This window comes from Octodon degus, unplaced genomic scaffold, assembly GCF_000260255.1.
Source record: "Octodon degus isolate 3935 unplaced genomic scaffold, OctDeg1.0 scaffold00017, whole genome shotgun sequence".
NCBI classification, from domain to species: Eukaryota; Metazoa; Chordata; class Mammalia; order Rodentia; family Octodontidae; genus Octodon; species Octodon degus.
Genome location: NW_004524593.1, coordinates 4198163 through 4216327, shown reverse-complemented (window position 1 = coordinate 4216327; position 18165 = coordinate 4198163).

Sequence of the window (18165 nt, the reverse complement as noted above, 5' to 3'; positions counted from 1 at the left end):
AAATTTCCAAAACTGATAAAAAGACAATAACGTTCAGATTCAAGAATCCCCAAAGGTCACCTCTAAGCCAGGACACAAAAGAGAGGAAAATGAGAAGATTGGATCCACGGGCTCCTGTAATGGCACCCTCCAAATACCTAAGCCTTCCTACCACACCCCACCTGCTGAAGGTTCTACCATGTCTAGTAGGACCGAGTTGGGGACAAACATTTAACATCAAGGTTTTTGAGGGACTTCAGAGCCATGTTATGGCTGATGGGAATCCTAATAGAGGAATGATCAAAATACAAAGTCTAGTCAGAAGATATTAGACAGCCACAAATGGCAGATTTCCTCAATTCAATGCCTGAGTACTCTGTGCGCCTCTCACACTCATTTCTCTTCCTGCGCATTGTCTTGTGGGGTGATTTTTGCTTTTTCTTCCAAAATTCTGATAAGAAAAATCTTGCTTAGTAGCTTTACTTAAAAATAAGGCCCTGTGTCTCTTCAGAATCCACAAAACTTCAAGTTGCAGCTCTACATGCCAGTGCTTTCACTTTTTATGACACTGAAGTCCAATATGACTCACTGCATTCATAAAATTTTATTATGGACTTTCAACTCCCATGACTTCTTGTTTTAATACTGCATCAGCTCATCTTTACCCTACATCTGAACTGGTAGCAGCTTTCACTGCATTGTTATTTAATTGTTACATTATCTATAAAGTCAGCTGGAGTAGTATGAAGAGAACTTAACCAATGATTATTTCTCACATTCATTTGCACATCCCGCATGCTTAATACTTTAAAAGTATTTAGCACACCACTTGTTCATAAGCAATCCGAAGTCATGTGATCAAGATTCTATCACTTCCTCAACATATAGCCACCCCTTTATAGGACTTGATCAGGAACCTGCCAACAGAATACACCAACTCAGTGCTCACTTGCCATCCCATAAGTCAATATCTCTGCCCACTCCTGTGTCAAATCCAGAAGCACTACTGCATATAAATCTCTTTTTCACAATCTCTCTGGTGACAAATCCCATAACACCACAGTGTGAGGAATAAGTGCATGTCACAAGAGCACAACTGGCAGTATGATGTAGATCATAGCCCAGTAGATTTGTAAGAGTTTCTTGGCTTTGGTAAACCCTCACTTGAATCTAGATTAACATCTGTTGGTCTCCTTTGATGAAGTCAGTCTCTTCACCCGCACAGAAGTTTCTACTAATGTTAGCATTATAACAAGAAGGGATAGTTCTGTTTATGGACATTGGTACTCCCTTTGTCATTGTGTGGATTTTCTGCTTTGAAGCCTTCCATTCTGATTATGCTCACCTACCTCATGTTGTATGGGTGAGTGGCAGGACATGCTCCTGAATCTTTGCTTCAGCTTTCTGCATTGGGCATCCACTCATTTATCACAGTAGCAAATTACTCCAAACATGGAGACTCAACTCCTCATCCTCATGAAGCCTCAAGGGTCACTCCCAAGTTCTTGTATTTGTAGATCCCCAGTCACTCCAAGCTTCAGCTCCTTTCCTCTACATGTGAGTAGGCTCATCATTTTGGTGAGTTATTTACTCTAGTTGGTCTTAGTATGCTTTTTATCCTTTGAATACTTTTTTCTTGTTCTATTCTAGCATGCTTTTTATTCTTCATTTTTCAAGTTTTGATACTTGATTATACTAAGTAATACAAGTAATAAAAATATCCTAGTGTTCATTGCAAATCAATATTCTCTTAATCTTAAGGTTCCAAAGCACTTTATCATGACAAAATTCTTTGTGTTATCTCATTTAATTCTCATAACATCTTTATCATGGACTTTTGCAAATGAAGAATCCAGAGAAGCATAGTGACTTGTGCAAAGTCATACAGCCATGACAGAAAGAGATGGGATGTGTGCTGTTTATTATACAAGGAAGTCTTAGGATGCTCAGATTTCCAGCACAGGGTGAAAATCACCTCCAAACTCTACCCCTTGGAATGACTACTTTGCACACAGGCATAGCATTTAACTCAGTTATTCCACATCATCTTGTGTGTAACTTCTATTTTAAAGACATCTGCATGATTAGATTTTCATTCACTGTTAAATACATTCATCTTTAATGTTTTAGAAACAAATAAATCTTTACCTTATTTAATAACAATCAGGTTTAACACCTGCCTAAGAGAAACATGTTTTTTGATGATGCACCCCTATAATTTCAGGCATCAGAATCAAAAGCTTGAGGTATAGCCTGGGCATCTTAGTGGACTTAGTGAGAGCCTACATCAAAATGAAAGCAAAAAAAAGTAATTAATTTTAAGAGATTGAGGCACTGTAGATTGGCTGCAGCTATAGCTGTAGTGTGAAGTTCATGTACTGCAAAGAAAAACAATTTTTTTCTGAAGCTAAATCAGCAGAAGCGGATGCCTCAGTCAATTGCGATGAGTGCCCAGGGGAAGGGAGGCAGCAGCCTCTGAGATAATAAACCTGTTAACTCCCCACTTATCCAGCCCTCATCTCTCTCCTCACCATTTTTATTTCTGCTGCCAAGGTTTCTGTCAGGTGAGAGACTCAAGTAGATCAATTATTTCTGATTTTTTTCCTAAGGAAAAGCCTCCTTTTCAAATTGGCATTTGAAGAGTGTTTGCATATTGTTCCACAACAGCTTTTAAAAGATTTGATTGGCACTGATCAAATTAACTGCAGTCCCTCCCCCCCAAAAAAAATCAAGATACACCACTAATTTTATTTGCATTTCAGTCTATTTTGAACATTCTTCAGAGAGATAAAAGTAGGTAATTGTTAAGGAAAGTTCTTTCTTAAAAAAATATGTACAACTTCAGAATTTTTAATTGAGCACAACAAAGCTCAGGTCGTAAGGCCTAGAAATGTATCTTCCCTGGTGCAGTCTGAAAATTCCTTTTCAGAATTTCAGAATTCCACCTGAATACCTGAAAAGAAAAAAATTAGGAAATATGTTGATATTTAAGGACAGAAAAATAGTCAGGGAAATTAAGAAGTGATTTTTCACACTCTGGAAACCTATTTCACTTGATCAGTCTTTGGGGGTGAGCATTTCCTTCCTTACAGGATAACTACCTGAGGTGATAGGTACCATAATTAGCATAGCTGTGGTAATCCTGTCACAATGTGTGTTTATATGAAGCACAATGTTATACACTTTAAATATATGCAAATTTTATTTGACATTATATGCCACTAAAACTGAGAAGAAATTCCACTTAACAAGAATAATTGGAAGTAGACTGTTAAATAAACCAAGCCAATGTTCATCTAAAACATTGATTACATGCCTGTGTCTGGGCGAGTATACTTATTATCTGTATGTATTCATGCATATTGTGCATGTAGTAGTACCACCTTATCTGAGGGACATACATTCCAAAGCCCTCAGGGAATGCCTAAAACCTTGGAGAATACCACGTCCTGGGTATACTGGGGTTTTTTTCTATATATAACCATATCTATAATGAAGCTTAATTTATAAATTAGTCTACTAACAACACCTAAGTTTTAAAAAGGACAATAATAAAAATATACTATAAAAAAGTTATGTAAATATGAACTCAGTTTATCTTACTGCACTAATCTCACCCCTTTTCTTTTTGTGAGGATGTGGGGTGATACAGTGTCCACTTGATGGCACAGCGAGATGAAGGCTAGCCAAGGTGACGGAGTATTAGGTCATGAGCGCAACAATACTGTCGAGGTCAGCCTGGGAACCTAGACAGCTACTAAGTGAAATGACAGGTAAGTAATATCCACAGTGTGGGTAGGCTAGACAAAGCAAGAACTCATATCCCTGTAGAAACACCATGGGTTGGTACAAGGTTTCACCACTAATGAGAAAACTGGGGCTACTGCATATTGAACAATGTGTGCGTATGGTGACGGAGCTTTTAGAATGAGAAACTTGAAACTGGGAAGGCATTAGGGAGAATGTTGAAACTATTTTAAATATTTTGTGTACCATTTTTTATTTTTATGTTCCATAGTACAAATACTTTATAATTATGAGCTGGTATCTTTATAAATTGTTCCACTCATCTATTAAAAGAATGATTCTGGTTAAAAAATAATAAAGAGTTTACCACATGCCTCTAATCCCAGATAGTCAGGAGGCTGAGGCAAGAAGATTAAAATTTGGAGCCCAGTCTGGGTAATTTAGTGACTTAGTGAGATCTTATCTCAAAAAAATTTTAAAAAATTTATAGAAATCCCATCAAGTAGGTCTTCTACTTTAAGTAACAATTTTTGTTAGTTTTCTGAGACGCAAAGTCAAATCAGAAGCAGTGTAATTCACTCTTGGGTAAGAAATATTTCAAACCAGATTTCAGCCTCTCTCTCAATGCAGATGTCAAGTCAAGATGACTTTGAATAAAGAATCACATTTTCAGAAAGGGAAACAGGATCACGCAAGTGAGGAATAGCAAAAGCTGGGCGCTGGGGACGGGGATGTCGAACTTGCACCGAAAGGTGATATTATCGGAGCAGCATCCCACATATGGCAACACATCCCTCTAACCAATTACTCAACCTCAGAAAGACCAGACTGACTCCTTGGAATTCCTTTGATTAAATTAAGAGATAGTGCTCTTTCTAAAGAAGTACTCAACTTAAGTTTTCCTTTAAATAATGTCATGGGATGGATGAGGAAGAAGAAAGGAAGGAGGAATAAGGAAGAGAAGAAAGAGTGCTTGGTATATATTGGCAAAGATAAATCATAAGCAAAAGTGGAAATCTGCCGTCTTCACTTCCTTCTGAGGAACAGGAGGTTGTGTCATGGGCTATCAGGAGAATTAAAAGCTCTTTCACTGGAGCCATGTTCTGCCTTTATATAGATAAAATAGTCCAGGTAGAGAGGCAGAGAATGAAGCAAAACAATCATTCTCACTTTGATGTGAATTTATTTGCCTGTTCATTCATTCATTCATTCATTCATTCATTCATTCATTCATTCATTTTCTGGTCCCCACTCAAGTACTGACTCTTAATGACCAGAAATCCTGCTGAACGTTAAGGACAAAACTTTAGGTATCATACATTTCTTTTTCTCAAGGAATCTAAGATCCAGGGAAGGAAATAGACAAGGGATTTAGTAATTACAATCTATATCAGATGATATACAAAGTGAAGGATGTTTTATGGAAATATGTACTTAGAAAATAGAGCTATACTGACTTGGAGTAAAAAGGAAGCTTTCCTGGAATAAGTGATAATTCAAATTAGAAAGAAGAACCGCCATGAAAAAATAGAAGGAAATATTTTAGGCATAGAAAAAAGAGAGACAACTTATGCAAACTGAAAACAATTTATTCTGCTTGAGATGTAGGTCTCTCAAAGAGACCAAAAAACTAAGTAAGTAAGGCTGAAGCAATTGAAAGACAGCTAATTTTTCAGTTATGTGAAAGATTTACATATAATATTTTATAGTTAAAACTCTATTTTTTTTTTTTGAAGGAAGGAAAGCTTTATTTAACTCACAGTTACTGGAGAGTTCAGTCCATATTCCACTGGCTCCAAGGCAAATGACGGCAGTTCACTGAGAGAAAACAATGAAAAGCAGAGGAGGAGCAGCAGACGATGCGGTGTCCGTCAAGCCTCTCTCTTCCTTCTGCACTGACTGTGAAGACTGGTGCTCCACAGTGAAGATTGCAGCTCCTCCAAAGTGGCATGGCTGCCAAGATTAAGCTCCTCCAAAGACTCGGACTTCTCCATGGAAGCTGGGCAGGGTGGCAGGAAACCAGGCAGGGCTGCTTCCTGCCTTTCTCAATTCCTGGGCCTTGCCTACCTGCAGGGCTAGGCCCCCATGCTGAGAACTGCCAGAGCTGATTCAGCCAAGTTGACACAATGTATTGACTAACACAGTAATTTTTAGGAAAAGGTCTACAGGGTGTTCAAGGTCTCACTACTAGAGCAGAGGCTGTTACAGCCTCCCAAGAGCTGGGATTACAGGCAAGCGCCACCATGCCCAGTCTCAATTGCCATCTCAGCAAGCCCCAGAGGCAGGGCTGGCACGGCAGGCCTGGTGATCGATCTCCTGGCCCCTATTTTATTATTTTTTAAAAAACTATTTTAAACTCAACAATTTCAGTCACATTTAAAAATCCCTACACTATTTCTCCACCCCACACACTCTTTGTTTTGATGTTATATTCATGTTTCTTAATAGTATTTATTCAGTAACAAATAATTTTAATTGTAGTTATGTTTAATACTTTTTGCCTAGTACCAAGGAACAAATGCATGACCTTGAGCTTGCAAGGCAGATGCTTATGCCACTGAGCTATCTCCCCAGCCTGTTTAATACTTTCATCTTTAAACTTTATACTAGAATCAGTATATAAGTAACTTATATACAACCATTACAGTATTAGAAGAGACTGAATTTTATCATATACTTACTTTTACCAGTGATTTTTTTATACTTTCCCATGTTTTCATGTTACTGATTTGACTCTTTCTGTTTCAGCTCAAAGAACTCCCTATAGCATTTCTTGTAAGACATGTCAAGTGGTGCTAAATTTCCTTAGCTTTTGTTTGGATAGGAAAGTCATTTTCTCTCCTTTGTTTCTGAAGAACAGGTCTGATGTCAAGTAGCCTTCACTGAGTTGCAAAATATCTCTTAAATACTCTGCTGATAGACTTTTGGAGTTTTCTGTGTATGTGAGGAACCTCTTTTCTTTTGCTACTTTCAACTTGTTCTTTGTCTCTGTTTTTGTTTGGTTATAATATGTCTTGATGAAGTCTTTGATTAAACCTGACTTACAGTCTTTGAAGTTCACATAACTGAATATTCATATCGTTCCTCAGATTTGGAAGCAGTTCTGCTCATTATTTCTTTAAGTAAGCTTACTGTCACTTTCTGTGTTCTTTTTCTGAAATGTCTAGAATGTAAAAGTTAGCTCAATGGATGATGTTCCATAAATTCCATTGGCTTGGGCCGGCTAAGTAGCTCAGAGGATTAAAGTGCCTACAAAGTGATCCATGATGTAGAATGTGCCTAAGGAGAGTCACATGGAGAGAAAACATTCTCTCAGGTTTTCACAGAGAGCACATTGGCCAAGCAATAGCCGTGACTCATGCACATAGCTGACACTGACAAAAGATCTACAATCTGAGGTACACAATCTCAAAATAAATCCTGAGGGGATTTGACTGACCTTATCAAATCCAAAAGCTGCAACTCTTGTTGCATAGGTCTTGCTTTATCTTGGTCTTAATCATCCAGCAGAAAAGTATAAAAATGAAGTATAAGAAGTAAAGCCATGCTGCTATGTTGACCTGTAGGGGACTCAGGTCAACAATTTCTGACATTGCCAGTGAAGCAGAAGACCTAATACTATTATGGACTACTGGACTCTTTTAGAATATTTTGCTGAGTTAACACACCTATAATATTCAAATGATGGAACTAAACAAAAAAAGGGATACAGACAAATGTCCATTTTGTATCTGTGTATTCAAAATGGTTAGGATAGATATATATTTACATTCTCTTAATGAATAGAGGGATTTGTTCTAATAGTGTTTGTAAATAAGATATCATGTCTGTATCTTGTACAGCAAAAACCACTAGGCAGAGAGTATGCCATGTGTTAATTATTGAAACTGTCCTACCAATTTGATTTGAAACTGTCTCACTGTTATTTGTTGCTCAATAAAATTATGGGGAAAAAAAGCACCAACAAGCAGGTGCAGGGGAAGGGAATTCAATCTTGGGGTTTGCCGTGCCAGCCCCACCTCCGGGGTACACTGAGACTGCAATTGAGATTGGGCATGGTGGCGCTCTCCTATAATCCCAGCACTTGGGAGGCTGTAAACAGGCAGACTACAAGTCTGATCTAGTAGTGAGACTCTGAATACTCTGTAGACCCTTTCCTAAAATACAGGGGAAAAAATATAATAGATCAATAAAACTCTTTTTTAAAAATTCCATTGCTTTCTTCATTCCTTTGTGTTCCTTTTTCTTTTTTCATTTGGTTATACACTTCTTAAAGTTTTGTCTTTAAATACACAGATTTTCCTTCACTTAGTCAAGGTTACTATGGATGCTTCCATTGCGTTTCTTCATTTTATTCATTGCATTTTTCACTGGGAGAATTTCTGTTTGATTTTTTATTATTATTTCTTGCCCTCTCTTAAACTTACAATTTTGTTCACATATTGTCTTCCTGATTTTGTTATCTATGTTCTCTTGTAGTTCTTTCAGATTCTTTAAAATAATTAATTTAAATTCTTAAGCATTTCTAGATCTCTCTTTCTTTGGCATTGGTCACTGAAAATCTATTATGTAACTTTGGTGCTGATCTATTCTCTTGGTTGGAGTTGTGGTTGTTGTTGTCATTGTTGCTCCTCCACCCTGGTACTTTCTGTGCAATTGATGTAGAAGTTACCTATTCCAGACTTCATAAACTGGCATGGTTATGGAAAGGCCTTAGCTATGGCTGGGTGTGAATACAGTGGCTGGGCAAGAATGTACTCACTGTGGTTCTTATGAGGGCAAAGTGGTTGAGTCTTTATGCAGCTCTGTTGGCCAAGATTGACATCAACAAAGGGTACAAGGGTCATCAGCAGCCAAAGCTGTAGTGTCTGCTGTGGCAGCAAAAGCTAGTAATCTCCCTTTTTGTTGAGTTCAGCCTGTGAGAACACTCACAGTGGCTGTTCTGTCACTGTCTGATGTAGTGGCACCAGGGCTCTGTGGTTAGTCCCTCCTCTGCACATTTGTAGAATATGTCAGGCTTGGATATTCATAGAGTGGTCCCAAATCTACCGTTCAGTATGCAGGTACATGCAGGCTGTCATCACTCTAGGGATCAGAGTTCCTGCTAAAGTTGTAACCTCAAGTCAGAAAGGTGACAGAGCCAAGACCTGAAACACAGGCATGCATAGAGGTACAGTAGGCCCAAGGTCTGCAGTGCAGACCACCTTACTGTGATAGTGGCTCTGGTTTTTGAGGTGTAGCCATGCACAATGATCTATGGAGCCAGGATCTAGAGCTAATGCAAGATTATGAGGAAGAAGGAAGCTGGGCAATACAATCATGGCTATGGTTGTAGGGGGTGGCACAGCACTGTTTCACAATCCAGGATGTTCAGAGTGGTGAAGGCTATTGATTATCTTAGTGACAAAATCTGCTGTATCCTTTACAGACCAGGCAAGTACAGATCCATGGTGATAACCTTTGGTTACTCTACAGTCTCCTTCTTCATTCAAGGTCTCAAGTAGGCTGTCCTCCCCAGCATCTTGTCTGTGTATTTACTCTTCACTTCTCCTCCACTGCATTCCTACAGATTCTTTCTAGGACCCTTGAGCCTTTCCAAAGCTATTTTCTTGTCAGTGGTTAACTGTTTTGTGTGAGGATCAAATCAGTACCTTATTCTGTCATATGGCTTATGTGACTTCCCTAGAATTTTCAATAATATAAGAAAATGTCATAAGTCTGACACTTCATACAGATCATAAGGTCTGTAATGTTTGCCAATAGTGTAGTATACACAATAGTGTAAGATAGCAACTTATCTTACTCATCTGGCTTGTTAACCAGTAATTTGTCAACATTCTGTATTTTTAACATGCTCTTACATATATTTAATATCTGTGAGGCTAGAGAGTCTAGTTTATTTAAATAAACAAAAATTATGAACTGCACTGGCTTGATGTTTTTCCACTCAATCTTCACAATCATGTGAGGTTTTATTTTTCCTGTTTGCATGGTGGCAGAGGACTGGAGGGTGACTGGTCTTAGACTGCAAAGAAAGCATCACTTGTCCTGTTGCCTGATAATTTATTGTCAACTGAAAATATAATTTGTGTACCAGTCAAGAGAACTCTTTCTGGAAGAGAAAGAAAACTTAGTCAAGGAACCCTTAAAAAAAATTGTATCCTAAGTCAATTCTAGACTTGCAGACAGTTGGCTCTAGACCCACATCACAAGATGTTCTGGTCTAAATGAACTTTTTTCCTATAAAATGAAGACAAAAATATCTGTCAAATTACAGTAAGTCATTCTTTTCCAAGACTTTTGCCAGTTCTCAAGTGTCTAGGCTGCCGCACAACGTGTCTATAATTTCCTAATTAAAAGCTTCCTTCTTGGAGGCTCAGTTGGCATCAGGAATGCTTGGTAGCACCAGGAAAGGAGAATAAAAATTTAAAAAGCACAAGTTCTCACAGATGTCTTCTGATTAGAAGCACATGGTCGTGTAGACTCAGAATGAATGCTATGAATTCCTTGCATCTTATATAAGGATATTTGCTCTTTGTAAAAGGAAGTTGAGGCAGGTAACTAACAATGACATAATTGATTTCTTTATGGGTAGATAATAATGATTTATGGGGTTTACTGATAAATTATATACATAAGAACTAATTACCTTCAGAAGAGATTAGAGAGATGAACCCTTGGGTAGCTATTTCTATATTACCAACATGAAGCCAAAAAAAAATCTATTACCAAGGACATGAGATGGACTTCTGCAATGAACATTTCTCTATTTAATGAAGAGCTTGCACTAATGAAAATGTTCTATCTTTCAGACATTGCATTATTTTGACCAAAAATTGACATTTGTATGAAAATTTTATAAGCAATTTCGATGTTCTATCTTTATATATGCTGCTTCTTCAAGGTAAATCATTTATTTATTCACAAACATTTATTTATACACCCCTTTTATATCTTAGCACTGTGCTGTGTAGCAAAACTCAGCATCGTAATGCTTGAAGAAATACAAATCAAATAATCATAATGTGAAATAGACAGTAATAAGTGTTATAAAAGAATATATGTTGTTTAAAGAGAAATCAAATTCCAGCTAGAATTAAAGAAGGCCTCCTAAAAGGCTTTCGTTTGATACAAAAATGATTCAACCTTTATTTTATTCTACATGTTATACACCACAGAATAGCAATGCTGCTATAAACACTGTTACAATCTTACAATTAGTAAAATTTAAAATACTTTTTTATGAGCAGAACATATTTATTGAGGGAAAGAAAGCTTAAGTCCAAGAGATGGACAGGAGGGGGGCCCAAACGGGTTGTCCCAGTAATATACTTTTTAAAATGTACTTTCTCTGTTCTCTTTTACCCAGTTTTTAGAATTATGCTAGAATTACATTGTCAGAGGGTACATAGATATTATATATTATTGTCACACATTCTTTGAACCTTGTTTTAGTAAAAACTGAATGTTTCATGGTTGAGTTTCATAGCTGAGGGTTTACCTAGCTATTTTAGTTGCTGGTGCTCATTTTCTAATAAATTCTTCCAAAAGGACTCATGGAAACATGATTTCCTGAACTTTTAAAAGTTTAAGACAATTGACTTGTGCCCATTATTCTTGAAAATCAGTTTGATGAGTATAAAATTTTGTCTCATCTTTTCTTTCCTTGAGTATTTCAAATTCCAACTTCCGGCTTAATGCATCTGTAGTAGGCTGAATAATGGTCCCCAGAGATACCCATACTTTGAATCTCTGCTTATCTTATGTGGGAAAAACACAGTTTGCAAATGTGATAAAATCATGGGTCTTGATATGTGGGCATTAGCCTTAGAAGTCTTAATTGTAGCTGTTTCTTTATTGCTACAGAGAAGGAAAAAAGCAGTGGGATAGTGAAATCAAAGAGGGATAGGAGATGTGTTGCAGAGCAAGAACAAGGGTCAGCAGCCTCTAAAGGCTAGAAAAGACTAAGAAACAAATCTCCAGACAGCTTCCAGAAAGAACCAACCCTGCTTGCATCTTGATTTGAACGACTTATTTTTAGACTTTTGGCCTTCAAAACTGTAAAAGAATAAATTACTGGCATTTTGAACCATTTAGTTATGACAACTTGTTACAGCAGAAATAAGAAATTTGGCTGGGGAGATAGCTCAGCCATCTGAGTGCCTGCCTGGAAAGCACTATGTATGACCCAGGTTCTATCCCTGGTACCCATGCTGGGCTGACCCCACCCTGGACATGTCATGCTGGCCACTGAAACCAGCTATGGGGAGGCTAAAACAGGAGGAGCACTAAGAGTGTGAGCTGCATAGCGAGACCCTGTATCAAATACATTTTTTTAAAAAGAAGAAGCTGATAAACTATATTAGTCACAAACAGTCTGATGATGATATTTTCACCTATTTTTCCTATTTATTTTTAATATTTAGGACAGCATTCACAGGGCCTCACTGCATAGATTGGACTCATAGTGACTCCCCTATTTACAGCCTCTCAAGGCCTCCCCAGCAAAATCCCAGGCCTGGCGTGTGTGGGGGACTAACAGCCTGCTTGTTGCACCCAAAACCCCTCCCCAGTCAGGCCCCAGGCCCTGTGCCCAGTGTCCTGTGGAACCTTGCAGCAGAACTCCCTGCAGAGAAGCTAGGAGCCAGACCCACCCAGCTAATCCAGGAGCTAAACATCTTGTCAGAGTGGCACAGCGGGTTCACCTCTACGAGCTGCAGCAGGAAGAAGCTGAACACAGCAACCAAACCAAAGCCAGGCAGATCTGGACAAGTTCAAAGGTGGTAGATCCAGATCCGGTAAGCTGGGACACTCTGCTAGACCCAGATCTATGAGAGTATCCTCTCTTTTTTACTCTTGATCTACAAAGCGGGGCAACAGGTAACCGGGTGAATGAGTCTGCCTGGAAGACCCCAGGTACATCAGGGGAGGGATTAGACAGAATTTAGGGGAGCTAACTTAAATACAAATTCCCAATTTAGTATCTGCTTAGCTGTACAGATACAATGCTTGCTTTTACTGTCTAAAATACAAACAATTAGTTACAAAATTTTGTCAACTGCTAAATATCACTACCCATTATTAGTGTTCCTAATTGTAATTCTGTAAATACAGAACTAAAACTGGCTTAACCATATAATCTCTTGGGTAAGAATTTTGGTAGGTGCTAAGGTTATAACTGTACCAAAGCTCTATAACAAAGGTCAGAGGACAGTGCTGTACAAAATGACAAAGACATTAGTAAAAAGTAAAATAAAATAAAAAATAAATGATAAAGAAAAGGAGCAAAATGCAATCTCAGGCCCCAAGCCCACCCAGAACAAATGCAGGACATGGCAGCACAGAAGAAATTGGGAATCACACAGCTGAAATGTCTGAATTAATAGAGTCTGAATTAAAAAAACAACTGCAGAAAGGAATAGAGGAAATCAGACCAGAAATAACCTCTGAAATAAGAAAAGAAATCTCTGAATTAATAGCATCTGAAGTAAAGAATCAACTACAGGAACATATAGAGGAAATCAGATCAGAAATAATTTCTGAAGTAAAAGAAAAGAAAGGATAACTATCATGAAAGAATTAATAAGGGCTTCTAAAGAAGAAACTGATAAAAAAAATTAGAGGAGTATAGAAAAACGATGGAAGCCTTGAATGAACAATATAGGAAAGAAATAGATTGTATGAAGCAGAATCAAAGAGATTAGAGGAACTTAAAAATCTCAATCACAAGCTTGAAAAACCATCAGTTTCTTCTTTGAATGAAAGTGAAGATAGAGCTTCAGATCTTGAAGATGCCATCATAGCCAGTGAAAAGGTAAGAAAAGATGTCTTAAAAACAACTAGGATGCAGGAAAAAAATAATTCATCATCTGCAAGATGATGCAAAGATGAACGTGAGACTTATAGTCATCAGTAAGAAAGGAGTCAATACAAATGATATAAAAAGAATACAGGCAGAAGTAATAGCAGAAAACTTCCCAAACATGGGGGAACAAACTGACATTCAGGTAACCAACACATATAGAACTCCAAATAATATCAACTCAATTAAAAACACACTGGGACATATAATAGTCAAGTCCAGAAATCAAGCAGAAGAACAATATACCAAAAACCACTAGAGAAAAGAAACAGATCACATATAGAGGAAAACCCATCAGAATTACAGCCAACTTCTCTTCACAAACCATGAAGGCAAGAAGAGCATGGAGCAGAGTACTTCAAGACCTCTATGAAAACAAAAACCAGCCCAGACTACTTATACCCTGCAAAACTCTTTCAAGTTTGATGTATAAGTGAAATATTTCCATGACAAAGAACAACTAAAGAATTTCACAGGGCAGGGGAGATGGCTCAGTAGAATAAGTGCTTGCCTGGCAAGCACAGGGTCCTGAGTTCATTCTCCAGAACCACAAAAAAATAAAAATAAAAAGAATTACACTATGACAAAGCCAATCCTACACAGACTATTAAAAGATATTCTAGAAAGGGACCAAATTGACCAGAACTCCATGATTGAGAGCAGAAAAAAATCAGCAAATAGGGCAAACAATTAAACAGGAGAAAAAGGAACAAACAATAGTAGGTAAATAACATGGCAATCATAAGGCAATACATGTCAATTATAACCTCAATGTAAATGGACTCAATTCACCAGTTAAAAGAAATAGACTAGCACAGTGGATTAGGAAGCAAAATCCAATATGCTGTGTACAAGAAACACATTTAACACATAAAGAAATTCAGAGGCTGAAGGTTAAAGGGTGGAAAACAATACTACATGCCCCAGCACCTCAGAAAAAAGCAGGGGTAGCAATCCTCTTCTCAGACAGTCTCAACTTCAAACCAAGAATGATCAAATGAAATAAAGAAGGCCACTATATACAGGTTAGGGGAAAAATCTAAGAGGAAGAGGTAACACTCATAAATATGTACGCACCAAACAGGGGAGCACCCAACTCAGTAACTTCTCCAGATCTTAATGGACATGAAAAATCTAATAACCAATACCACAATCTTAACAGGAGACCTTTACACCCACTTATCACAAAATGATAGATCAAGCAGACAAAAAATTAGCAAAGAAGTAGCATAACTGAATCAGAACTTGGAACGAATGGACTTAGTGGACATATACAGAGTGTTCCTCCCAACCACAGCTGAATACACATTTTTTTTCAGCTGCACATGGGACATAGACCATATACTAGTCCATAGGTCATGCTTAAGTATATGTAAGAAAACAGAAATTATCCCATGCATATTATCTGACCACAGTGCAATGAAACTGGAAATAAATGACAAAAGAAACCAGAAAAAAAAAAAACATAAATACACCTTACTGAGCAACCAATGGGTCACAGACGAAATTAAATAAGAAATTAGGCAATGTCTACAATTCAATGAAAATTCAAGCAAACTAATCGGAATTTATGGGATGCAATGAAAGCACTTCTTAGAGGGAAATTTATAGCTGTAAACTCACACATTAGGAAGTTAGCCTCCCAAGAGCTGGGATTACAGGGGCACACCACCACACCCAGTCTCAATTGCTGTCTCAGTGCGCCCCATGGGCGGGGCCGGCATCCCATTTATTTAAAGTTCAAATAATTTTACTGTACTGTCTCTTTATTGGTTACTCTGTAATCAATGTGGCAAAAATGGAACTGTAAACATTAGCTTTCTTTCTTAAATTCCTGATGCCTGAGGCATAACCATCACTCCCTCCTCTCCTCAGCCCAAATGAAGTGGCATAATTTATAGATATCAATCCCAAAAGTCAGGACCTATTTCCTTTATACAAGAAAAAGGGAGCTAAAGGTACCGGGGAGTGATACCACAGTACTGGAGATGTGTATTGTCTCTTTGTATCCACCCCCTTACTCTGTTCCTTACTATTATAGATCTTTGTTTTATAGACAGCTAAATTAGATTTAAAAAAAATATTGCAATCAGAAAGGGCTGGGCCCCCAAAGGAGCCAGTGCAGAAGATGAGACACCTTTCAGCTGTGGGGGAGACAAGCACCTCTGCTGAGGGCCAAACTTCAAGACAAAAGATAAAACAAATGCACCCACAAACTTTCTAAGGATAAACGTCAGGGATTGGTATTCTAAATAGGTAGCCATCACCTTGAGGAAGTCAGGAAGAACCACTCACCCAGGTCCTATGGGATAAGCCCATTCTGTATTCATGCCTGCTTGCAAAGTGACTGGCTCCCTCATTTGATCCCAACTTAATTTTACGCAAGCAATTATACTCTTATTGCCTGCCCATAGTTTTGTCCCACCTCATCCCACCTTGTGATTTTGCTCTACAAAAATCCCTAGGAAAGACAAGGCCATTGATAAGGCACTCGGGATCCCTTTTGTCTCTCTCTCAGATAGAAGCTTTTTTTCCTCCAATAAACTTATTCTGCTCTTAATTTCTGTTGTTCCTAAAATTCACTCTCCAGTTTGTAGAGAGCACAAACTCCTAAGGGGCATCTAGCAGGTGACTGGGAGTTTCTATCCCCTACATCCCTTGCACAGCTGTACACAAGCAAATGGGCTCCATGTCTTCAAAACTAGCTTTGAATAAAACCTTGTTCTTATCTCCAAAATAAATGATCTCTTTTGTTTTGGTCACTGGTGAAGAAACAAACCTAATCATATGGACCTTTGTGGCTGGGGACAATTTAGAACCACTGCTCTGAAGTATGCTCTATGACTTTTCGATAGTGGTTTTGAAACTTTTATTTCAGGAAAGCTTTTTAATTATGGTGGGGTTTTTTTTTTGGCATTTTCTCTATTGATTTTGTCTTAACTCCTATTGTCATGTATAGTAAGTGCTTGCTTGTTTTCAATGCTGTCTATTTCTCTTGAGCACTGAACCCCATGCGGAAAAGCAGGAACCTGTATCTGTCTCTGCCAACTTTAAGGAAACTAGTGACCTGCAAGTAGGATTAAAGCCCTTTGCCAAAACCCAAAAAACATCCCCAGAAAACAACATGGAGAAAAACATAAAGATCTGGGGACCTAAGTGAGTTAGGTCAGTTCAGTTACTAACCCAGAGGAACATGAGGAGCCCACAGATTAGCAGCAACCAGCATAGGTTGTCCTTTCACTTAACACGTTCCAAATGTTCTATAGATTTCTCCCTATCACTACATAGGGGAAAGAATCCTAAAAACTGTACTTCTAGCTTATGTAACTGATGCTACTACAAACTCACCCCTTGTGAGTTTGGCATCATCCATACTTGAAGTCCAAGTACAGACAATAGTAAAAGGACACTCTTGTTTACTGGTGCTGAAATCTTTTCAGCACCTTGTTAGTTCTACATTGAAATATGGAAAGTTTTTTTTACAGTATGGGGGATTGAACTCAGGACCTTGCACTTGCCAGGCAAGTGCTTATTCTACTGAACCATCTCCCCAGCCCGGAAAGATCTTCTTTATCCATCTTTAGATGATGCTCATTTCTCTGTTAGCTGAGTCACACCAACCCCCCAACTCCTGACTGATCTGAACTTTGAATCATCCTTTTTTCAGCCTCTCAGATTTCTGGGACTACATGCATGTGCCACCAAAACAGGCTACCTTCCCTCCTTGATGTCTTATAATTTAAAATATAAAATGTAATGTTAGATATAATCAGTTCATCTAGTATTAGATGACAGACAAATGGGAAAAGAAGAAAAATGTTAACTAATCCATACCACATAAATATAGCCATATCAAAATAAGGAAGAAATATTAATATTTATTAGTCTTTATTTCCAAGGTGGCTTATTAGTTCTGTATAGCATTAGAGACTTCCTTTATCTACTCTCTACCCACACAACATTTGTCCCTACCAGTATGTCACAGAGCTGGTTTCTTCTAATTTTCACATCTTCACTTATGTCATCTCCACAGTCCTCAATACAAGAGTTCCTTGTGTAATATTAGCTACCTCGTTATAATCTTCTTATAGGATTGTTTTTCTTTCAATTATTTATTCATTGCTTCTTATGTCCTTCTGGCTTTTCAAATAATATTTTGAATAAATGATCAAATAAAGTCCCCCTGTATTTATCTCCCACATGTACCAACCACCAGGTAACAGTAGGTTTTTTTTTTTTCTTTCAATCATGACCTATTTCAGATTTGTATCTTTCCTTCTACTCATCAACACTCATCATTTTGCCTGACATCCTGGCTTCTGACTCACCCCACTTCAATTCATGCTACACAGTACATTGAGTAATTGGATACTCCAAACTTGGTGACCAAAAATCATCTTATGTTTGTTTTTATAACACACAGTAGGAATCCAGTAAGTGTCTGTGGATGAGTTGATAAACTGTTATTAATGATATCAGGAATGCATTAAGAAATCTACTGACTCGGACTTTGAGATGCTTGTCATATAAATTCAATAACCTAAGAACAAAAGCAGGTACCATGATTCTTATATGGA